The following is a 22,258-nucleotide window of genomic DNA, read 5'->3' on the forward strand; positions in this document are numbered from 1 at the left end:
GTGCTGCTAAACTCTGCCATCTGTGAATCCTACCCTTGCCTGAGGTGCCCCCGTCCAATCCTGAGCCTCAAAAGTAGGCTCTGCAGGCAATTTCATACAAAACCGATGCATTGTCACCACTGCACTGGTTGGAACCAACGCATTGCCCTTTAACGCAGATACAGAGGCTGTTCGACAACAGTGGTTCTACAGTCTGCCCGGCCCACCACCAACACTCTATGCAGCTTGATGACGACGCATTGCCTGTATTTCAATGGAGCTTGATGACGACATAGTGACCCGACCGCATGGAAAAGATTGACGCATTGAGCCCTCAGCACCAACGCTTTGCTTCATTCAAGGTACTGTTTCAGCGGGACCTCTATGAGTCTTGTAACAGGCCTGCCATACCACGGTTGGCCTGAACTTTGGATTCACCGCGGTCCCTCACAACCTCAAGTAATCTGCTAGCTCTTTTAACTCCTAAGCACTGTTTTGCATTTGTTGTATTAAAATCCATATCTCAACTTATACTGATTGGATTTTTGTCGTTTTGGTGTTGCTTTACTCAGATAAATGTTCTCAATTTTTCTATACTTGTGTTACTCTGTCTGTGTGTTGCACAAATACTTTTCACATTGCTTTTAAGTTAAGCCTGCCTGCTCTATACAAAGCTACCAGAGGGAAAGCACAGGTTAATTTATAGAGTGTATCTAGCTTACTCTGGCTAGGCTTGTGGTCCCTACTTGGACAGGGTGCAAACCTCTGCCAACTAGAGACCCAATTTCTAACACTGTACTTGAGACTTAACAAGTGATCATCTTTATACATGGCTAAGTGAGTCTGCAATGTATTCAAAGCAGAGTGTTCATAGTCTTTACCAAAAATGGATCAGGTGCTCATTTACAGGAACTGGATAATTTGCCAGCAGAATAAGGATTGTTCATCATCTATGACTTTAGTCAGTTGAAAACATGCCCTCCCTACCCCCACTCTAAAAATGGTTCCAGCACCATTGTTAGCTTGAACATTAAAAGAGGCATGCCCCTTTCTAGAACCTGCAACTTCCAATTTGCGCATTGCTACTTGCAATGATAATTTATAATCACAATGTGCATTGTGCTTTCGAATCCTGATACTTTGTGCTGCCCCAGCTTTGCATACTCTGGGCTTGGTTCCCAAAGTGCACTTTGTAGTGACTTTTATAGTACTACAGTAATACTATAAAACTTAACACAAAGTGCTATTCACAAGCTACACTTTTGTAGCATCTGTTATGTTGTCAAAGCGATTATTTAGGCACACATATACCCTGAGGTGTCTTGGTGCTGTCTGCTCCTGAGCAGGAAGAAGCCTAGTTGTTAAAGAGACAAATTTTGAGATCTTATACTTTTGTACGTTTACTACTTTTCATTATTCACAAAGTGCCCTTTTGTAGTAACTTACAATTTTGTAGTAAGTACTGCACTACACATGGCTAACCACTGGTACTGCAATACCCTCACATAGAACATAATGGATGTAGGGACTTACTATAAAAGTGTAAGTCAATACAAATATGGGTATGTTGTTTTATTGTGCAAGTTACAAAATTGTGGGGTAACATTTGAAGAGATTAGTAATGCTTTTTTAGTGGTACTAATTTGGCTTAATTGTCCAACATTGTTTTCAATTTCCTCTGATTTTTCAGATTTTCTGGAACAGTTTTTAAATGAAAATGGTAGGATTTTATGGTGTCAAATGACTGTCGATGACTTCATTGGGATACATTTGGACATTTCTTTTTTTTGCATTTTTGGGGTTTCTTACTTTTCATTTTTGACATTTCTGTAGATGGATTTTTGCTAGGTAGAGGTGGATCATGAACTTCAGCTGCGCAACTATAATTAAAATATTTATTTTTCTTTTTGATGGAAAATGATATATTTTAATATGCATATGTGTTTTGGTTTTATTACAATTGAAAAGTTATATTTTGTATGTGTAGGCTTTAATTCTTGAGCTGGTTTGTATATTTTTATGTTATATATTTTTTGTTCTTCCACAAATATATTAAAATGAATATTTTGTATTTATCAGTATTATTTTCTACTTTATTAACCCTTTGCATGCGTCATACTGCAGGGAGCCATCCGATGAACAGTGCTTGTGTGCGTCAGACGGCTCTCGGCCGTCCGCACACATAGCACTTGAAATCCCTCTGGTGCGGGCACCAAAGGGATTTCTTTGAGCCCTAAACAGCCTCAGGAGCGGGGGAAGGGCTTTCCTAGCTCACGGGGCTGTTCTGCTTGAGCAGATTGGCACATTTCAGTTTCACTTTCTATGTGCTCATTCGGCTATCTCAGCCCCCGGGCACATAGAAAGACAGGAGAGGTATCATTGGAAAGGGGGGAATCTCCCTTTCCAATGGCACCCCTCCCTAGTGGATCCCTGCTTGGGGATTGCCCTGTATGGGCAGAAAGTACACTAGGCACCAGGGATTTTTTATTTATTTTATTTATTTATTTATGGGATTTTTAATGCGCAACTAATACCCTAGGGTGTCTAGGCGCAATGAGATGCTCTAGGATACACAAAAATTGAGGACAGGAACTTATTGATTAAATAGCCAAGTTTTCAGAGCCTTACGGAAGGCAATGAGTGTTGGTGCTGTTTTAATATACAAGGGGAGTGTGTTCCACAGTATGGGGGTCGCTACCAGGAAGCGTCTATCTCCCCATGTGGCCGTTCTTGTTCGGGGAACATGCAATAGGTGGCTTGCTGCTGATCTTAGATTCTTTCCAGGTATGTACACCTGAAAAGCTTCCTTTAAGAACTTTGGTCCAGTCTGATGAGTGGCCTTGTAGGCGATGCAGAGAGCCTTGAATTTAATTCTGCTCTCCACTCTTAGCCAATGTAGATGGCGTATGGCTGCTGAAGTAGAGTGTCGCCAAGGAATATTAAGCAGAATTCGTGCTGCCACATTTTGCACGGACTGCAGTTTGTTCAGGATGTATTTGTGAGTGCTAAGGAAGAGGGCGTTTCCATAGTCCAGCTTCGAAAATACTAAGGTGGTAATCAGTGTTTTCCCTGCCGAAGCGGGTAGGTATGGCATGAGTTTTTTTATTTTCTTCAGCACGAAGAATGCAGCAGAGACCACCTTGTTGACATGATAACCAAAAGATAGCCTGTTATCAAAGATCACTCCCAAATTCCTAACCTTGACAGCTGGAATCGGGGGGGAGCCCATCTGACTGGGCCACCAAGTTGGGGACCATTCGGGGGAGATCTTACCGAAAGTCATAACTTCGGTTTTCTCTGCATTAAGTTTCAGGCAGTTACTGTGCATCCATGATTGTACATCCAGTAACCCCTCCTGAAACTTAGCTGCTACCACTGGACCATTCTTATGCACCGCCAGCACAAGCTGGGTGTCATCCGCGTAGGTAGTTAATCGCATCCCATGTGATTTAATAACCCTCGCCAAGTCCGCAACATAGATATTAAAAAGCGTGGGACTTAGCGAGGATCCTTGAGGGACTCCACAAGGCAGTTCAGAAGTGGGCGAGTAGTAGTTGCCCAGTTTGACTGCCTGTTTGCGATTAACAAGGAAGGAGGCTATAAGGTCTTTAGCCAGATGACTAATTCCAAGGGCTGCGACACGGTCGACCAAGATGACGTGGTCGACCGTGTCAAAAGCAGCTGACAGGTCCAATAAGATGAGCACTGCAGCACCTCCCGAATCCATGATCTCTCGAATTTCATCCGAGGCCTTTATTAATGCTGTCTCAGTTCCGTGTCCCTTCCGGAACCCGAACTGAGTGTCATCTAAGAGCTTATGTTGTTCAATAAACTCAGAGAGCTGTTTATTCATTATTGCCTCCACTATTTTGGCAGGAAATGGAAGGCAGGCAATTGGCCTGTAGTTGGAAGTGATGGTAGGGTCTAAAGATGGCTTCTTAATCAGGGGTTTAACAATAGCCTTCTTCCAGGTCTGTGGATAGACACCTGTCCTAAAGATGGAGTTGCATATGTTGGTCAGCGGCTGGGTAACCACATTGTGTAGTTGGTTCATTATGGTCGGAGGACATGGGTCCAACGGAGAGCCTGATTTAATTTTGCCAACAAGTGCGTTGACCTGTTCTTCGGTAGCTGACTGAAACTGAGTAAAGGAAGGGTGCTTCAGTGCTGGTTGAATAGTTAAATCAGTGGTTCTTCCTACCGGCTCTTTAGAAAAAGTGGAGTAAATATCCATTACTTTAATAGTAAAAAATGTGGCTAGGGCGGTACAGAATTCCTGCGAGTTCTCTATTGTGGAGCCAGCTGGAGGACTAGACAGAGAGTTCACCACCTGAAATAACATCCTAGCTGAGTTCTGGGCGTGCTCAATACGACCAGTGAAGAAAAGATTCTTTTGTGTGGTGATAGCTTTCTTATATATAGCCAGAGCACTTTTGTATTCTTGCTTAGCCAATGGACTATAGTGCTTTCTCCAGCGCCTTTCTAAATTTCTGCAGAACTGACGCTGAAGTCGCAGCTCTTCTGTATACCACTGGGCAGATGGAGTGGTTCTATTGGGGCGATAAGTTTTTCCAGGAGCAACTTCGTTCGCTGCTTTTAAGATCCATTCCTGAAATTTAATGGACATAGTTTCAGTATTGTCTCCGCTTTCTGGAGCAGATGACAGCAAGAGATTTGAGAGATGTGGTATGTCTGCGTTTTTCCACATCCGCGCCCCCACTGGTGCCCTATCTTTGGTCTGAGGGGGTTTGAGTGGTAGCATCCGGATCCTAAAAATAATGGCTTGGTGGTCAGACCAGATCAAAGGTAGTGTTGCTACCAACTCAATGCCATGGTCATTCGTAAACAGGCCATCCAGCGTGTGTCCGGCTTCATGCGTGGGGCCCTTCACCAGCTGCTGCAGTCCTATTGCCTGCATATCAGTGATAAGTTGGAGTGTATCTTTGTTTTCCAAGTTTTCCAGAGGAAAATTAAAATCCCCAAGAATTGTATAAGTCGGGGATTCTATTGCTGATTCCATAATTTCAATGAGTGCAGCTAGAAATTTGGTTCGAGCTCCAGGTGGCCTGTACACCAGGGTTCCTTTAAACGCCTGTTTGTGTGTAAGATTGATAGTAAATGCGAGAGCTTCGCAATTGGTACTTAGAATGGGCTCAAATTTAGCGCGATAAGTGTCCCTATGAATGATGGCTAAGCCTCCACCTCGCCCCAAGGCTCTATCTTGTCTAGCTACACTGTAACCTTCAGGAGTAGCTTGAACAAAGTCAGGGCCAGATGCATCATCTCCCCATGATTCTGTGATGAATAAGATGTCCAGTTCATGATTAATAATGCTCTCCCTGATGTCCAGACTATGTTTGGGGAGAGAGCGTGAATTAATGAGTGCAGCTCTAGTATACTGTGTCGCTAAGCGAGGAGCGCTGGCAGTTATGAAGGGGTGGTCTATAGTATTTGTCACAGACAGGGGAGGTGGCAGAGTATAAGAGCAACCTGCACATGATATGGGTGTGGATAATGAGTGTTTTAATAACGGAAGTACTTGACAAGACATACCCAGTCCTGTGTTCCATTCCTGCAGCTGTGTGGAAGTATAGCGTAGGGTGGAAGCTGTATGTAGGATACCAGCAGGACCAGGGGGAGTGGCCCTGGGCCCGGATCTGGCTCGGACGGGCGCAGACGGGCTTGTCTTAGGCGTATGTAGGGGTCGGGGCTGCCCAAAATGGGCCTGCCAATGCCCCCACTCCCCCCAACAAAAATTCCACAGTCTTACCACCCCCCCAGGAGGCAGAGGAGGGCATTAGTCCCTGATCTGCCTCTCGGAGGGGGCAGAAAGCCCACTAGGCTCCAGGGATTGGTTTTTCTTTTCACGTAGGGAGGTGCCAAAATGGGCACCCGATTTGCCCCTCGGGCACTAGGCACCAGGGATTTTTTTTATGTGTGTAGGGGTGGGGGCTGCCCAAAATGGGCATGTCAATGCCCCCACCCCCCAAAAAAATCCACGTTCTTTACCCTCCCAGAAGGAAGATGGGGGCAATAGCCCGTGGTTTGTCTCAGAGAGGGGAGGGGCAGAAAGCCCACTAGGCACCAGGGATTGTTTTTTTTATATGTAAGGGTGGAGGCTGCCCCAGTTGGGCATGCAAATGCCCCCACACCCCAAAAGAAATTACCAGAGTCTTTCTGCCTCTCCAGGCAGATGGGGGCAAAAGCCCACTAGGCAACAAGGATTATGGTTTTTATTATACATAAGAATGGGGGCTGCCCAGAATGGGCATGCCACGGCCCCCACCCTCTCATAAAAATTAGCCACAGTCTTTCTGCCTCCTCTGGGAGTTGCATGGGGCAATAGTCCCTGATCTGCCCCGGGGGGGGGGCAGAAAGCCAACAAGGAACCAGGGATATGTTTATGGGTATGCCAGTGAGAAGCCCCATAGGCAAGGCTCACACACTCTTTTTAGGCACACATTTTGGCTGTTTCAGTGATATTTGTTGTCTCATCTGCACCCAAGCGGGGGCAGAAAACCATTAAAAACCAGGGAGAGTTTGTGTGTGTGTAAACTGGAGCTTGGCTGACAGTCTGCATGTACTGACATTTGGTTGGCATTTTGCTGGTGGAGTGTGTGGACCTGCACTTGGCTAATGGTGTGGGTGGACTTGTGCTTGATGATGGTGTGTGTAGATTGGTGCTTGCCTGGTGGTGTGCATGGAGTGGTGCTTGCCTGGTGGTGTACGTGGAATGGTACTTGGCTGGCTGTGTGCATGAGTGGTGCTTAGCTGCAGGGGCGGGCCGGTCTATTACGAGTGGGTTACAGTGGGGATCTGCACTGACCGGCTATACTTTTACTTAATTTGTTGACTCTGTACAATGCCATATTTTGTTGCTAGCGATTGTTGTATGCTTTTTTTAAACGGTCACCTTCACCTTCACCTGCTGTGCTCTGTCCTGATTGGTCAGGCTCAGCTAATTTGTGACGAGTCAGGGAGAAGCACGTTGTGCCCCCCAGGCACTTAATGAATGCCTCAGCGCAGACAAGCTGTATGTTACGAGTGGGTTAGAGTGGGGATCTGCACTGACTGGCTATACTTTTACTTAATTTGATGTTGACTCTGTGCGCTGTCATTTTGTGTTGCTAGCGATTGTTTATGCTTTTTTAAAATGCTCACCTTCATCGGCTGTGCTCCATCCTAATTGGAAAGGGCTCAGCCTATCAGTGACAAGCCTGGATGGAGCCAATTGTGCCCCCTAGGCACTTAATACACACCAAAGCGTGGAAGTGCAGTATGTTATGAATGGTTTAGAGTGGGGATCTCCACTGACCGGCTATACCTTTACTTAATTTGATATTGACTCTGTACGCTGCCATTTTTTGTTGCTAGCGATTGTTTTATGCTTTTTTAAAATGCTCACCTTAATCGGCTGTGCTCTGCCCTGATTGGTCAGGCTCAGCTATTCAGTGACGAGCCCGGGTGGAGCAAGTTGTGCCCCCTAGGCACTTAATGCACACCACAGCGTGGACGCGCAGTGGTTGCACCTAAGGCAAGCCTGTCTGCTCCTGGACGGCGCCAGGGGCCAGTCACACTGCCCCTCTCCCCATAGGTTGTCCTACTCATGGGAGGCCCTTCTTGCTTTGCTCCATTATGTCCCCTCCTATAGGAATCATTGTTGGCCCCAAACCACCTGACCTTCTCTATGCAACGCATGTCAGTTTAGGGTCAGCACCAGCTCTCTAACCCCTAATCCCCCTATCACACAAAAGATTACAAAATCTGCAGTTTAAACTGCCATTCCCTGGACAAGCACCATGCTGAGGTGTTCAACCTACTCTACGAAGGGTCTCCAGATATTCTATTTCTCATGGACATCTGGCTCTTCCAGGACTCCGCTCCGATTCCGGCCTTAACTCAGTCTGCTGGCTACGCCATGCACCAGCGGAACAAAACAGTAGGGAGAGGTGGAGGCACTGCAGTAATTTATAAAGAAGTCTACTCTAGCAGTTATACTCCGCAGGCTATTCCTGACTGTGAAACTGGACTTTTTAAAATTGCAATGACGGATAACTTCACAATCTCAGGGCTACTAACCTATCGCCCACCAGGCCCATCAAAAAGCATCTAGAGAATCCTTGGTTAATGTTGCTACCTCACTGGCACTAAAAGCAGCTAACTTTAACATTATTGGCAACCTCAATCTTCATTTGGAATCTCACTTGGACCCTGAAATTAACTACTTCTTAAGAGACATGGCAGCCTGTCAACTGCTTCAATGAGTCTCAGGCCCTACTCATTCAGCTGGGCACCTTCTTGACCCCGTCTTTTAAAACATTTTGTTGTTAGTGGAGCTGGCCCCACTTCCTATATAATGAACTGACCATTCCCTAGTTTCCCTATTCTTAAACCTTCCAGGCTCTAAATCTCAGCCGAATCACAACCCCTTGCACAAAAAACATCCACGGCATAAACTGGACCTGGATACCTTCTGGTCGGCACTCATCACTCAGGGGCCCGACTGCCCACCATTATAGAGGAAGCTAATAGCTGCTTCTTGAGCTGGGTCAACCAAGCACTGGACAGGTGCATTCTTGCCAAACAGACCTGTCCAAAACAATCGCGAGCCAACCCCTGGTTCAATAAGTCCCTGACTCTAGCCAGGAAGAATTGTAAGGTCCTAGAACAAGGCTGGAGAAGACAGTACAAACCTGCAGGCAAATCAAGGTATAGAGATGCGATTAAGCCCAGAATGCCACGGCCCGGACCCTCTTCGCACTCCCCAAACACTACCATGCGTCTGGCCTTCTGCACTGGCTGCCCTGGCTGCCTATAGAGCAAAAAATCCTTTTCAAGGCTCTCTGTATCTCTTTGCCCCGTGATTTTGAATGATCTGTGTCTCCCCTATGTTCCAAGTCTCGTAACATCACATAACATAACATATCTGGCCATAGCGGGCACCGGGCATTTCCCCAGTGGGCAGGAGGGGTGGGGACTGGTGTTCTGGCCGTCAGGCCGTTTTTTTCACTGAAGGCCAGTTTTGCAGCTGTGCTGCAATATTGGCCCCAAGTAACAACACAAACAGTAGCGGTGCCTTTTACTAGCATGCCCCCCAGTGCTGGTCGAGCAGAAATCTGTCAGGGCTGGTTGCTGTTCCCAGTCCGCCCTGCTGGTCTGGCGGAGTGTGGGGATAGCGCTTGGCTGGCAGAGTATATGGGTGGCGCTTGGCAGGCGGTGTGCGTGGACAGTGCTTGGCTGGCGGAGTGTGTGGATGGTGCTTGGGTGGCAGTGTGCCTGGATGTCGCTTGGCTGTTGGTGTGCGTGGATGGTGGTGTGCGTGTACTGACTCTTGGCTGGCGGTGAGACTTGCATGGATCCCCCAGCGTTTTCTTACCCAGAATCCCCTGCAAACCTCAAATTTATGTACAGAATCTCATTTCCCTCACATTTCTGTGTGGATAGGCTGTAGGATCACCGCACAAATTTCCTATCACCCAGCATGCCCCTTGGTGTCCCGAGAAACAATGATACCTCACTTGTGTGGATGCCCAAAGTAGCGTCAGGCTAAAAAGGTATAAATAAACTGTCCTTTCAGACCAGTTATGGGCACCCCTCAATCTCTACAGGTTTTTGGCCCTTCCATGTCATAGGCACTTGGCCCAACCACACAAGTAAGGTATCAATTTATTGGGAGACTGAGGTTAACGGTGAGTGGTAGGAAATGTGTGCAGTGCAATGATCCCACAACTTTCCCACACAGATATTAGAGGAAAATTTGACTTTTTATCTAAATTTGAGGTTTACTGCGGATTCTTGTAAGGAAAAGGAGGAGGGATCAATGCAAGCCATGCCTTCCTGGACTCCCACGAGGGTCTAGTTTTTAGAAATGTCTGGGTTTTTTAGGTTCCCCTAGGTGTCTGCAAACCCGGGACCAAAACGCAGGTGCCCTCCTATATATCACAAAACAACCTGGTTTTTCAAGGGGGTCACCTGTGTTTTTGGTCCCGGGCTCAGAGGCCATCTAGGGAAACCCACCAATCCCAGACATTTCTGAAATCTAGAAACCCAGGGGAGTCCAGGGAGGTGTTGTTTGTGTGGTAGGACAATTCTGCTGGTATGGTGATTCTAGATGAAACGTGAGGAAAATGTGTTATTTTTTAGCTAAATTTGAGGTTTGCAGGGGATTCTGGGTAGGAAGACATTGGAGGATGCACGCAAGTCATATCTCCCTGGACACCCCATTGTGTCTAGTTTTCAGAAATGTCTGTGTTTGGTAGATTTCCCTAGATGGCTGCTGAGCCTGGGGCCAAAAACCCAGGTTACCCCCCTTGCAAAACCAGATCGTTTTGTGATAGTTAATTTTGATGTCTCCACAATAGGGTTTGCGCCCTTCCCTGCCGCAGGCACTTGGCCCACCCACACAAGTGAGGTTTCATTTTTATTGGGAGACTTTGGGGAATGCAGGAAGTTTGAGGATCCATGCACATTACAGAACTTTCCATCACAGAAATATGAGGAAAACATGATTATTTTACAATGTTTGAGGTTTGCAAGGCATTCTTGGTAACAGAACCTGGTGAAAGCCACATAAGTCACCCCATCCTGGATTCCCCTGAGTGTCTAGGTTTAAAAAATGTGTATGTTTGTTAGGTTTCCCTAGGTGCCAGCTGAGCTAGGGTTCAAAATTCACAGCTAGGCACTTGGCAAAAAAAGGGTCAGTTTTCACTGGAAAAATGTGATGTGTCTACCTCGCGTTTTGGCAGTTCCTGTCACGGGCACTAGGCCTACACACACAAGTGAGGTACCATTTTTATTGGGAGACTTTGGGGAATGCAGGGCGCATGGAGGTTTGTGGATCCACACAGATAACAGAACTTTCCATCACAGAAATTTGAGGAAAATTGGTATTTTTGACAAAGTTTGAGGTTTGCAAGGGATTCTGGGTAACAGAACCTGGTAGAGCCACACAATTCACCCCCTCCTGGATTACCCTGGGTGTCTAGGTTTAAAAAATGTATAGGTTTGCTGTGTTTCCCTAGGTGCTGGCTGTGCTAGGGTTCAAAATCCACAGCTAGACACATTGCAAAAAAAGGGTCAGTTTTTACTGGAAAAATGTGATGTGTCAACGTTGAGTTTTGGTCTGCTTCCTGTCAAGGGCACTAGGCCTACCCACACAAGTGAGGTACAATTTTTATCAAGAGAGTTCAGGGAATGCTGGGTGGGTGGAAGTTTGTGGATCCACACAGATTCCAGAACTTTCCATCACAGAAATCTGAGGATTTTTTTTTTTTTTTACAAAGTTTGAGGTTTGCAAAGGATTCTGAGTAACAGAACCCGGTGAGAGCCACATAAGTCATCCCATCCTGGCTTTTCCAGAGTGTCTAGTTTTAAAAAATGTATAGGTTTGCTAGGTTTCCCTAGGTGCCGGCTGAGCTAGGGTTCGAAATCCAGAGCTAGGCACATTGCGCATTTCACTGGAAAAATGTGATGTGTCCACATTGTGTTTTGGGCAATTAACTGTCGCGGGCAGTAGGCCTACCCACACAAGTTAGGTATCATTTTTATTGAGATACTTTGGGGAATACTGGGTGGATGGAAGTTTGTGAATCCACACAGATTCCAGAACTTTCCATCACAGAAAGTTTAGGAAAATGTGTAGTTTTGTTTTACAAAGTTTGAGGTTTTCAAGGGATTCTGGGTAACAGAATGTGGTAAGAGCCACACAAGTCACCCCATCCTAAATTCCCCTGAATGTCTAGTTTAAAAAAAGTTTTTTGCTGGGTTTCTCTACGTGCTGGCTGGGCTAAAGTTCAACATCCACACCTAGGCACATTGCAAAAAAAGGATCAGTTTTCATTGGGAAAATGGGATGTGTCCACGTTGCGTTTTGGGCCGTTTCCTGTTGCAGGCACTAGGCCTACCCACACAACTGAAGTACCATTTTAATTGGGAGACTTTGAGGAATGCGGATGTGTGGAGGTTTGTGGATCCACGCAGATTCTATAACTTTCCATCACAGAAATTTGAGGAAAATGTGTTTTTTTGACAAAGTTTGATGTTTGCAAGGCATTCTGGGTAACATAACCTAGAGAGGGCCAGATGAGTTACCCCATTCTGGATTCCCCTGGGTGTCTAGTTTTCAAAAATGTATAGTTTTGCTAGTTTTCCCTAGGTGCCGACTGAGCTAGGATTCAAAATCCACAGCTATACACTTTGCAAAAAAAGGGTCAGTTTTCACTGGAAAATTTTATATTTTACCAAATGAATTGCTGTATACCAGGTACACAATGAAAACACATTGCAAGGCACAGCTCAGTTATTGGCTCTGGGTACCTCGGGTTCTTGGTGAACCTACAGGTCCTATAAATCACCACAACCAGAAGGGTCCAGCGGACATAACATTATATTGCTTTAAAAAATCTGCAATAGTTAGAAGTTACAGGTGAAAATGTTGGCACAAACAGCTGTTTTTTCAACTCTATTTCAATATTTTTTGATTCCAACTGTTAGTTTCTATAGGAAAACCTTGAAGGAACTACACAAATGACCCCTTCCTTGCTAAATTCAGAATTATGTTTACTTTTCGGAAATGTATAGCTTTCCGGGATCCATTATTTCTTTCACACCCATTTCTACCACTGACTGGAACAAGGTTGAAAGCACAAACAATAGTCAAAGTATGCTATGTCCCAGTAAAATTCCAAAACAGTGTAGAAAATGTTGGTTTTCTGGCAAATGTCTGCCTGTCACTGAAGTCTGGGAAGATGGTGATTTCAGAACCACAAATCCTTTGTTGATACCATTTGCAGGGAAAAAAACAAACGCTTTCTTCTGCAGCACTTTTTCCCAACCCCCCCCCCCCCCCCACAATTTTTTTTGCTGTATTTTGGCTAATTTCTGGGTCCCCTCCAGGGGAATCCACAAATCATGTGTATCTTTAAAATCCTCAGGATGTTGAAAGGAAAGGATGCAAATTTGGCATGGATACCTTATGTGGACAAAAAGTTACAGGGGCTAACCGCGAACTTCCCCCTAATTGCTCAAAAATGGCTTAGCATGAGGGTGGGAGGGGGAGGGGGGACGGCAGGCCTAGCAGCGAAAGAGTTAATATACTTTTACTATAGATGGATTTGTAAAATTAATTCTTCTAATATTTACTTAAAATAGTTTATGCAATAGTGGAATTAGGGTACATTCTATTTTAGTTTTTACGATATTGGTATGTAAATGGTAATAGAGATTTAGGTATCATTCCTAGGTAGTGAGCATCTTTGTTATTTACAAAGAGTCTGACTTTGAATTGTAGCATTTCATACCGTTCCCTGTTTTGTTTTGTTACGTTAGGTTTGATTTGGTTTACTAACTGTTCTATCCTTAGTTGTTGGCAACTTTGTTCTTTTTGTAGGGCCTCTATGAAGTTGTAGAATGTCAGTTAGGTTTTACCTTCTGTGGCCTGGAAGACATCATGTCCAAAGTGGTGTAGTCTTCCAAACCCAGGGCCATATGTACAAGCCCCTATCGCCACCACAACATCACTTTTACCGACGTTTTGGTGGGAACAGGGGATGCGCCTTATGTACAAGGCAGCGTTAAGCCACTTAACGTGGCTTAACGCTGACTTGTACATAAGGCTCTCTTTCACGCTATGGTTAGCATGAATGGGGTGTGCAGTGGGTGTTGTGATGGGCGTTTCACCACAACATCCATTGTATTTGACGCTGCCCCCTATGTACAAGGGTGGCATACAAAGGAGGCATCGCCAAAATTAAGACCAGGAAAACCCTGGTCTTAAGTAGACGAAACAAGAAGAAATGCATTATTTCTCCTCGTTTTGCTTTTTCCATATGTGCTGCCTTGTGCAGCGCACAGGGAAAAAGCAAAATGCCATGGTTTGCTTATATACAGGAAGGTGTCCCTTCCTGTACATAAACCTTTAAAAAATTGCCAGTTTTGTCACTTTCATGTGTGCTACATAAATCAGCACACATGAAAGTGACAGAATGGCATTTTAGGATTGTTTATGTGCAGAACGGGACACCTTCCTACACATAAACAATCCTCCCCTGCGTGCAGACACCCTTGCAGTCTGGTGCAAGGGTCCCTGCGTTGGCGCTAAGTTGCTAAACTTAGCGCCATCGCAGGGGGTAACACAAGGCTGTCCAACCATCTTGTAAATATGGTGCAGCCTTGCGTTTCAGAAGTTGCGGGGCATGTCGATAAGCCAAGGAGGCTAACGACACGGTCCGCCACTTCCTTGCACATATCCACCCAAGTGTTTTCAAATAAATTAGTCCATTAGTGGACTCAGTTTTTGCTCCTTTCTTTTGGTAAAATTAGCATGTGGTAGTGGTTATCCTAATTTTAGTTATAGGATATTGCAACTAGTGGTTGCTTCATTTAAATCTTGTGGCATGTGCTTATATATCTCTGTGCTACATTTTTGGGGTGGTTGTGCTCCCTGACGTTAATTACAATATTGTTTTCATTGTAGCCTCCCATAACCAGGCCTGGACTGGGAACTGAAATCAGTCCTGGCAAATTTCGCCAAACCAGCCTCCATCCGGCGTGTTGCGAGAGAGCGCAGCGAACGAGCCTGACCACTACCAGGGGGGTTTCCGGGGGTTTCTCCCCCAAGAAAAGTTTGGAAAATGACAGACCAAAATGATGCATTTTACAGCACATTTTTCATTACATATTTAATTGTATCAACTTTCAAAGCACAGTAAAAAGTAGATGATGACCTTAAAGAGCACCAGGTTACCCACCCAGTCATATGTGTACCCATAAACATTCTTACAGAGAACACCAAAAATAGACACGAGTAGTGAATCAGAGAGAACAAAGTAAAAGTGAGACCAGCCCCATATGGTGTGTAGCGAGCAAGTGCAGTAAGCAACCACTACTAGGGGGAGTTTGGGGGGTTCTCCCCCAAGAAAACTTTGGAGACAGAAAGGCCAAAACAATGCATTTTAACACATTTTTTATGACATATTAGATTGTATTAACTTTTAAAGCATAGTAAATGATTACCTTATGGAGCACCAGGATACCCAGTCATAAGTCACAGACATTCCTACAGAGAACACTAAAAAATGAAATGTCGAGCACGAAACATGAATTTAAATGTCACCAATTTATTCTTAATATAAAATAGTATAAAGACATTTAAAAACGCACTTAACTTCAAACAATTGTGCAATAAGACAATGTGCAAACATTACATGATTTTTATATCCTGAGGGCAGAAACTGGAAATGTCACACATAAGCATCTGATAACTAGCACCTAGGGCACAGAGGCCAGAAACTATGGAAACGTCACACCCAGGCCTGGTCACACCTGGCCAGAAAGCATGGAAACGTTACACATAAGCACCCAGGCCAGTAATCATGGAAATGTCACACATGGGCCTCCAGGTCACTGAGGAAACTATGGAAATAGCACACATAAGCACCCAGGCCAGAAAGCATGGAAATATCAGACATAAGCACCCAGGTCAGAAAGCATGGAAACATCACACATAAGCAGCCAGATAGCATGGAAATGTCTCAAACTGCACCCTGGCCAGAAAGAATGAAAAATTCACATAAAGGCACCCAGGCCAGTGGCACTGGAACACTTTTCAAAGTGTGGGTGTTGCCATCAATGTTGCTTGTAAATCACTGAAGTCATGGGATTGTGAAAAATTCATGAATCACACAAAGAACAAGGGTAGCAATTGAGTCTCGCCTATTCTGGGACATATAAAACTTAAAAGTATATGCCAAACCATTTAAATACACTGCACTCTGCATACTGCACCCTGCCTTGTGGACAGGGCTAGCACTAGTGGTGACATGTAAATAAGCACCTGAGTGGGGCAAGGGTTTGAATTCCAGGGGCCCAGTATTTAATCCCTTTGAAAAGGAGTACGAATAGTAAACTCTGACATGAAGAAGGCAGAGCCGGCTTTAGCGCTGGTGGCGCCAGGGGCAACAGTCTTTTTTGGCACACCCCATCATCTCCTTCTCCATGGAATCCCTCGCCAATACCCTCCAACAGTGCCCTTTTTCTCTGCTTGGCACTCTCATAGGCATTTAATTAGTTTTTCATAGCGCTACTCATACCAGGCAGTGTAGGTTGTGTGAACACTTTACAACACACACACATTATATATGGAAACAATGAATTATACGTGGGTAAAATCAGTCTATAGGAAATAATACAAAAGACAATGTGAATTGCGGGGTGGAGGAATCACATATCATCCATACTAATAGGCAGTACATTTGAAGAATGTGTGTTCTGGAGAAGCACAAACTCAGGATTTAAAATGTACCTCAGTGGTTGGGGTTGGCATTACTATTAAGAATATATTTCTACCGAGGTGGGCGTGGCTAGCCAGCCAACATGGCAGTCGCGAGTCTGTAGAGCTCCAGCCGATATCCCCATATTATCCGGCAAAAAGATCCTGAAGAGGTGCCCTTTGTGCTGAAAACGTCTGGGACCGGTGAGATACCGAGGAGAGGCGCCGGGGAGGCCCGGCGGAGTGATCATCCCACAGGCGTGATCGCAGCCGTGGCCCACGGAGGTCGAGGGGCCTAGAACGAGTGTAGAGGCGGTGCGCAGCAGGGGGCTGCAGCTGGTGCTCGCGGCTGCACTCTTGCCGATAGCTGCTGGGCACGAAAGTGACAGCTCCAGCAGGAAGGAGACCTCCGTGACCGGCAGACGCACAGCGGATTCCCGAGGCTGACTGCCAGAAGGACGGGACCCTCTGGGGGCAGTTGAAAGTGATCCGCAGTGCCTGGAGGTGGCGGTGGCACCGAATCGTGTTGGAGCGCTGACCTGCCCAGAAGCGCATCAACCCGCGCGACCGAGGTGAGGAGTGCGGGCAAGGTGAGGTGAGCAGTGGCGGGGGACGAGTGACAGTGGCCTGGGCTGAAGAGACAGTCAGTATCGGACGCGGAGCCCTGCCACCAGTGGAGAGTTGCGGGCTCCGGACGGAACCCTACTGCTGGTCGCGAATCTGGGCAGGGCGCGAAGAGAACTGTGCTGGCGGAGCAGCCCACAGCAATCACCACCCCCGGTGGGGGATGCTGTAACCCCAGGAGAGAGGCAAGGAATCACGGGGTAGAGGATCACCCTGTAGCTGCGGCCCAGACCCTCGGAAGGACCTGCAGAAGTGGCTTTGAATGGACACACGCGCCCTGGGACAAATAAAGTGGCAGCGACCAGGCCGGACGGGCGCCATTTTATAAATCACAATCGCTGCTGCCAATACTGCGGACACGTTACGGTGTGGTGCTGCAGCACAGGACAGGCCCTCTGGGACACCGCCAAGACCCACCAGGGAGGAAGCGGGTTGACAGCGGCCTCCAAGCAGTAGTAGCGGACACAACACGGTGCAAACGGGGTGCCCTACTGCCCGGGGGTGGCAGGTCCCCTGCGGAGTCTACTGCTGGGGTTGGCTCTGTGCGGGCGCAGCAGATCTTCATGGTGGGTGCAAGTCCTGACAATCACTAGCCATGGTGGTGTTTACAGGGGAGACGCAGCACCCTTGGAGTCCGCATGGCAGCACGGACCGGCAGCCACGTGGAGAGGTGGGTGACCGCGGAGCACCACGAATGACCTGAGGCGTAACTGAAGGAAGCACCGGCCCTAGGCAGGGGCTGTTGAGACCCACTGGGGCGGTGAGGGTCACCCGCCCAGTCTGGCAGATTGGGGTAGTTAGCCACTGGCCCAGACATACAATCCCGGGGGAGACACACAACCACTGGCCGGATGCCCACTGTTCAGCGGTAGCCCAGACCATTGGGGACCCCTGCCACAGCGACATTGAGTGGCCCTGAGACTGAAGAGGTGGTGGCAGACGGGTCAGGCAAGCGCCAGCTTGCGGTCCGCAATCACCGCTGTGACTGTGATGTGGTGAGTGCCTGGAGCATAAGGCGGAACCTCCGGTGCCCTCTGTGATGCTTCTGGGGTACAGCCGGGTGGAAAGTGGCGAACTACGCAGTAGTGAGGGAATGGACATAACACAGGAACCCATTGGGGATACCCTCACCGGCCACCGCACGTGGTGCGCGGGCGCTCCCCTGCTGTGGTGCACTCAGGGACACAAGGCTTACCTGCCGCGGGAACTGCTCCGGAACTCAGATGACACCCACAGGGAAAAACAACCGCAGAATACAAACCTCGCCAGGTAACACGAACAGTACACAAATGGGGGTGAACCTGGAGGCCCATAGGCCAAGGCCAGTGACCCGCCGACAGCCAAGAACATCCACGGGAAGGGCTGCTCATGGATGCCAACAGCGCAGCAGCTAGTAATGGGCTGGCTCCGAGACAAGCCGCTGCAGGGACCACCGCGCACAGGAAGCCTAGATACCGCACATGGGAGGCAAGGAGCAGAAATGGAATCGCAAGCGGTGGCTTTAGTGGCTAAAATGGATTCGGTGCTTTCTGCAGTGGAAAAGATTGGTGAGACCGTGGAACAGACCAAGACGTCCCTGGAATCAAGGATCGACAAAGTCACCTCTGACTTCACACTCCTCCATGCAGACCACAGCAAACTGGCTGAGAAGGTTGTAGTCCACGACCAAACTCTTCAGGAACTTCAGCCTGTCGCCCGGAACCACGCGTCAGCGCTACGGGATATAATGGACCGTAGGCATGCACTCGAAGACAGGGCAAAAGATGCAGAAGGGCGCTCCCAGCGCAACAATGTGCGCGTGGTGGGCCTTCCAGAGGAGGAAGAGGGCATAAATCCGGAACAGTATGTTGAGCGCTGGCTACGAGACCTGTTGCCTCAGGAGGCATTGTCGCCACAATTCGTAGTGGAGAGGGCACACCGGGTGCCGGCGCAGAAGCCCCAACCGGGCGCCAGACCCCACCCATTCCTCTTTAAACTCCTCAACTACAGAGACAGAGAAGTGGTGCTACGTGAAACCCGGAAGTTGGGGGACCTCAAAGTGGACCGTAGTCAAGTCATGTTCTTTCCAGACTACACCGCACTTGTGCTGTGGTGCAGAAGTAATTACACAGCAGTAAAGCATCAACTCCGGGAACTGGAGCTGCCCTACTCTTTGCTGTTCCCCGCCAGGCTGCGAGTGGTGACAAAAGAGGGGACCCACTTCTTTGACTCCCCCGCGGAGGCGTGGGACTGGCTGGAGGAGTCAGGAAGGTGGACAGGAGCTCGCCCTCCGGGTCCAGCGGACTGCGGCTTGACAGCAAGGAGAACTCGGTGGCGTAGGCGACGTGGGACACCCCAGGCAGCAAGGTCAAGTCAAGCAGCGCCAAGTCCAGAGAAAATCAGGATGGAGCGACAAGACGTCTTAGAGACGGTGGCAACTCTCGGAACTGCACAGAGTAGTGACCACGGAGATGTCTTCATGTGTGACACATCAGGAACTAGCGGCCCATCATCCCCATCTACTGCAATATCGGAAGACATGAACCTGCTAAGGGTAACCCCACAGACTGCAGATGGCATCATATGATCCCATAAAGCTTCACTGGACTCACTAATAGTCAACCTACGCAAGTAGTACTTTGTTCACTTGTTTCTTTACACATATTGTTTATGCGCGCCACATTGCAAGGGTGCCACTAGGCTGTGAGGGGGGGCGCGCACTGCCTCGCAGGGCGGTTGTGGACTGCTGTTCGATAGCGCGACTGCATAAGGCGCCGCGCTGGGATAGCAGGGAGATAGTGACACTCCGCTGTGCCCCGCACTAGACCTGTGCGCTGCCCTAGACGTTCGACACGACGCATCTCCTAAACACACTGGGAACAATAGGGGGAGACAGTAAGGACAAGACACCTCTAGCGCGTGCACCCACCAGGCACTATACTGGACTAGTTTGTAATTTAAATATGTTACAGAAGTTTGGACGGACACCCCCCCATGGGATACACCCTGATGTTATGTGATGTTATGTGATGTTGTTTGCAGTTATGTTGTTCCCATTGCAGCGAAGCGACTCAACCCCCCCCACCATGACACCCGCCCACAGGGGCAATTCCCTGACCATGGTGCCTGCTCACTGGTGCGACCCCCGCGCATATCGCTGCGATTGACTAACCAGCTTAGCGATGACACGTACTAACATCACAACATGGAATGTACACGGTATGCACACACCCACGAGGTGCTATTCTATCTTTTCCTACCTCCAGCGGCACTCAGTGGGTATCGCTCTTTTATAAGAGACACACATGACACAGGCGGAGCTTGACAGGCTTCGCAGATGTTGGAGAGGGCAAATATATGGCACTACCTCTTCAGCACACGCGCGAGGTACACTGATCTGGGTGCGGGCGGGCACTCCATTTATCTGTGAAGAGGTGGTAACAGACCGGGAGGGTAGGTACACCTTTGTGTGTGGGAAGTTAAACGGTCAAACGATACTGCTGGGGTCGATATATGCCCCTAATATAGACCAGCCGTCATTCCTAACACAACTGTCACAGGTCCTGATCCCCTATATGGGGCTCCCTTGGCTACTGGGCGGGTACTTTAATATGGTGCTAGATGTTCATTTGGACAGATCCTTTCCCCCTCTCCGCACGACAATGGCGGTGTCAAATGCGCAGGCGCTCGGGGACTGGCTCTCGAACTGGGCACTACAAGACCTGTGGCTCATCCTCCACCCGACTGAATTAATCTACTCCTATTACTCAGCAGACCATGATCTGCTTGTCTGGCTGGACAGCCTGGTGGGATCCCAGTCTTTGCTCCAGCTCGTTTCGAAATCAGAATATCTAGGGCGGACACACTTCGATCATAACCCACTATAGTTCCAGATCAGTTGGGAAGCAGACCGCCCTCCTGTGCCCACATGGCGACTCCAGACGAGCGCCCTGGAGGACATGGAATTCCGCTCATCCCCAGGGATGGCTATTCTAACGTACTTTGATATTAACGAAGGGACGGCAAGCAACGCGCTAGTAGAATAGGATGCCCACAAAGTGGCGGGCAGGGGACACTGTCTGGGAGCCACGTGGAACATACGTAAGACGCTATCAACCTCCCTCGCACACTTAGAAGCTGAGCTGTTACAGTATGAACGTGAAGGAGAAGGGGGGGCAGACATTCATGTCGGCTGGAGCAACTCCGCGCCCAGCACGCGGACCTCCTGGAGCGTCTGAGATGCCACAACTATACGGTACACACAGCTCGAACACACATCAGAGCGGACCGCCTACTAGTCTGGCCGCTACGGCAGGAGGGCAGTTGTGCCCCGATAGGAGCAATCCGCACGGCGGAGGGGACTCTGGTGTACACGCAACGCGAGATCCACCGAGTTCTAACCGACCACTACGCACAATTCTACAGAGCTAGAGGAAATGGCCCCAGGCATGTGCTGGAGAGATTCTTGGACTCTATCCAACTACCCATGGCTTCGGAGGAACACAAGGAGGCACTCAACGAGCCCCTCTTCTTAGAAGAGATTGGGGAGGCGATCAAATCCATGGCATCTGGGAAAACGCTAGGGTCGGATGGTCTGCCTGCTGAATATTACAAAGCATACCGCGAGTCCCTGATGCCATTCCTCCACACGCTATACAGCACGGCACTAGCGGAGGGCACACTACCCCCTTCGACGCGGGAGGTGTACCTGGTCTCCCTGCTAAAACCCGACAGAGACTCCACAGCCTTAGGATCATATAGACCCTTGGCGATGCTCAAAGTAGACTACAAGATCCTCGCCAAAGTACTGGCAGAAAGGTTTTTTTTTTTTTTTTTTTTTTTAAAGCTTTATTGAAATTTGTAAAATCAAACGATACATAAATGTCAGCTGTGCAATCATCGATAACAAAACATAGAGGTACAGCAAAACATCTCCAGCTCCCTTGCAATACATGTATATTATGAGTGGCATCCAACAGCAGAACCCCCTTGCTCATTCCCTCATCTGTACTAGTCCAATCTGAAACAGAGGAGATTGGCAGCGCCCAGTCATGCCCATGGTCTCCAGCCACCCCCTCCCTCCACGCGCGTTCCGTCACCCATGTGCATATCATGCCAACCACCCCCCCCCCCCAACAAACACCCCATGGGACACATCATTCCGGTCCGACCCCGACCACCCCAGACCCCCAGCGCCCGTGTCATCTCGCCTACCCTACTCCCGTTGGAACTATGCCGGAATGCGTGGGCGAGGCGGGGGAGCCGGGGAGGCCCGCAATGTACGATTTGTAAGGGCCCCAGATATCTTTAGGACGCGCCGTCGCGGGGAGGAGACCGGAGTAGAGTTCGCTATTCGTGCTGCAAAATGCCATGGCAGTGAGCCACGATTGGACCGTAGGGGCCCGTCTA

This window comes from Triturus cristatus, chromosome 7 (genome assembly GCF_964204655.1).
Source record: "Triturus cristatus chromosome 7, aTriCri1.1, whole genome shotgun sequence".
Lineage (NCBI taxonomy): Eukaryota > Metazoa > Chordata > Amphibia > Caudata > Salamandridae > Triturus > Triturus cristatus.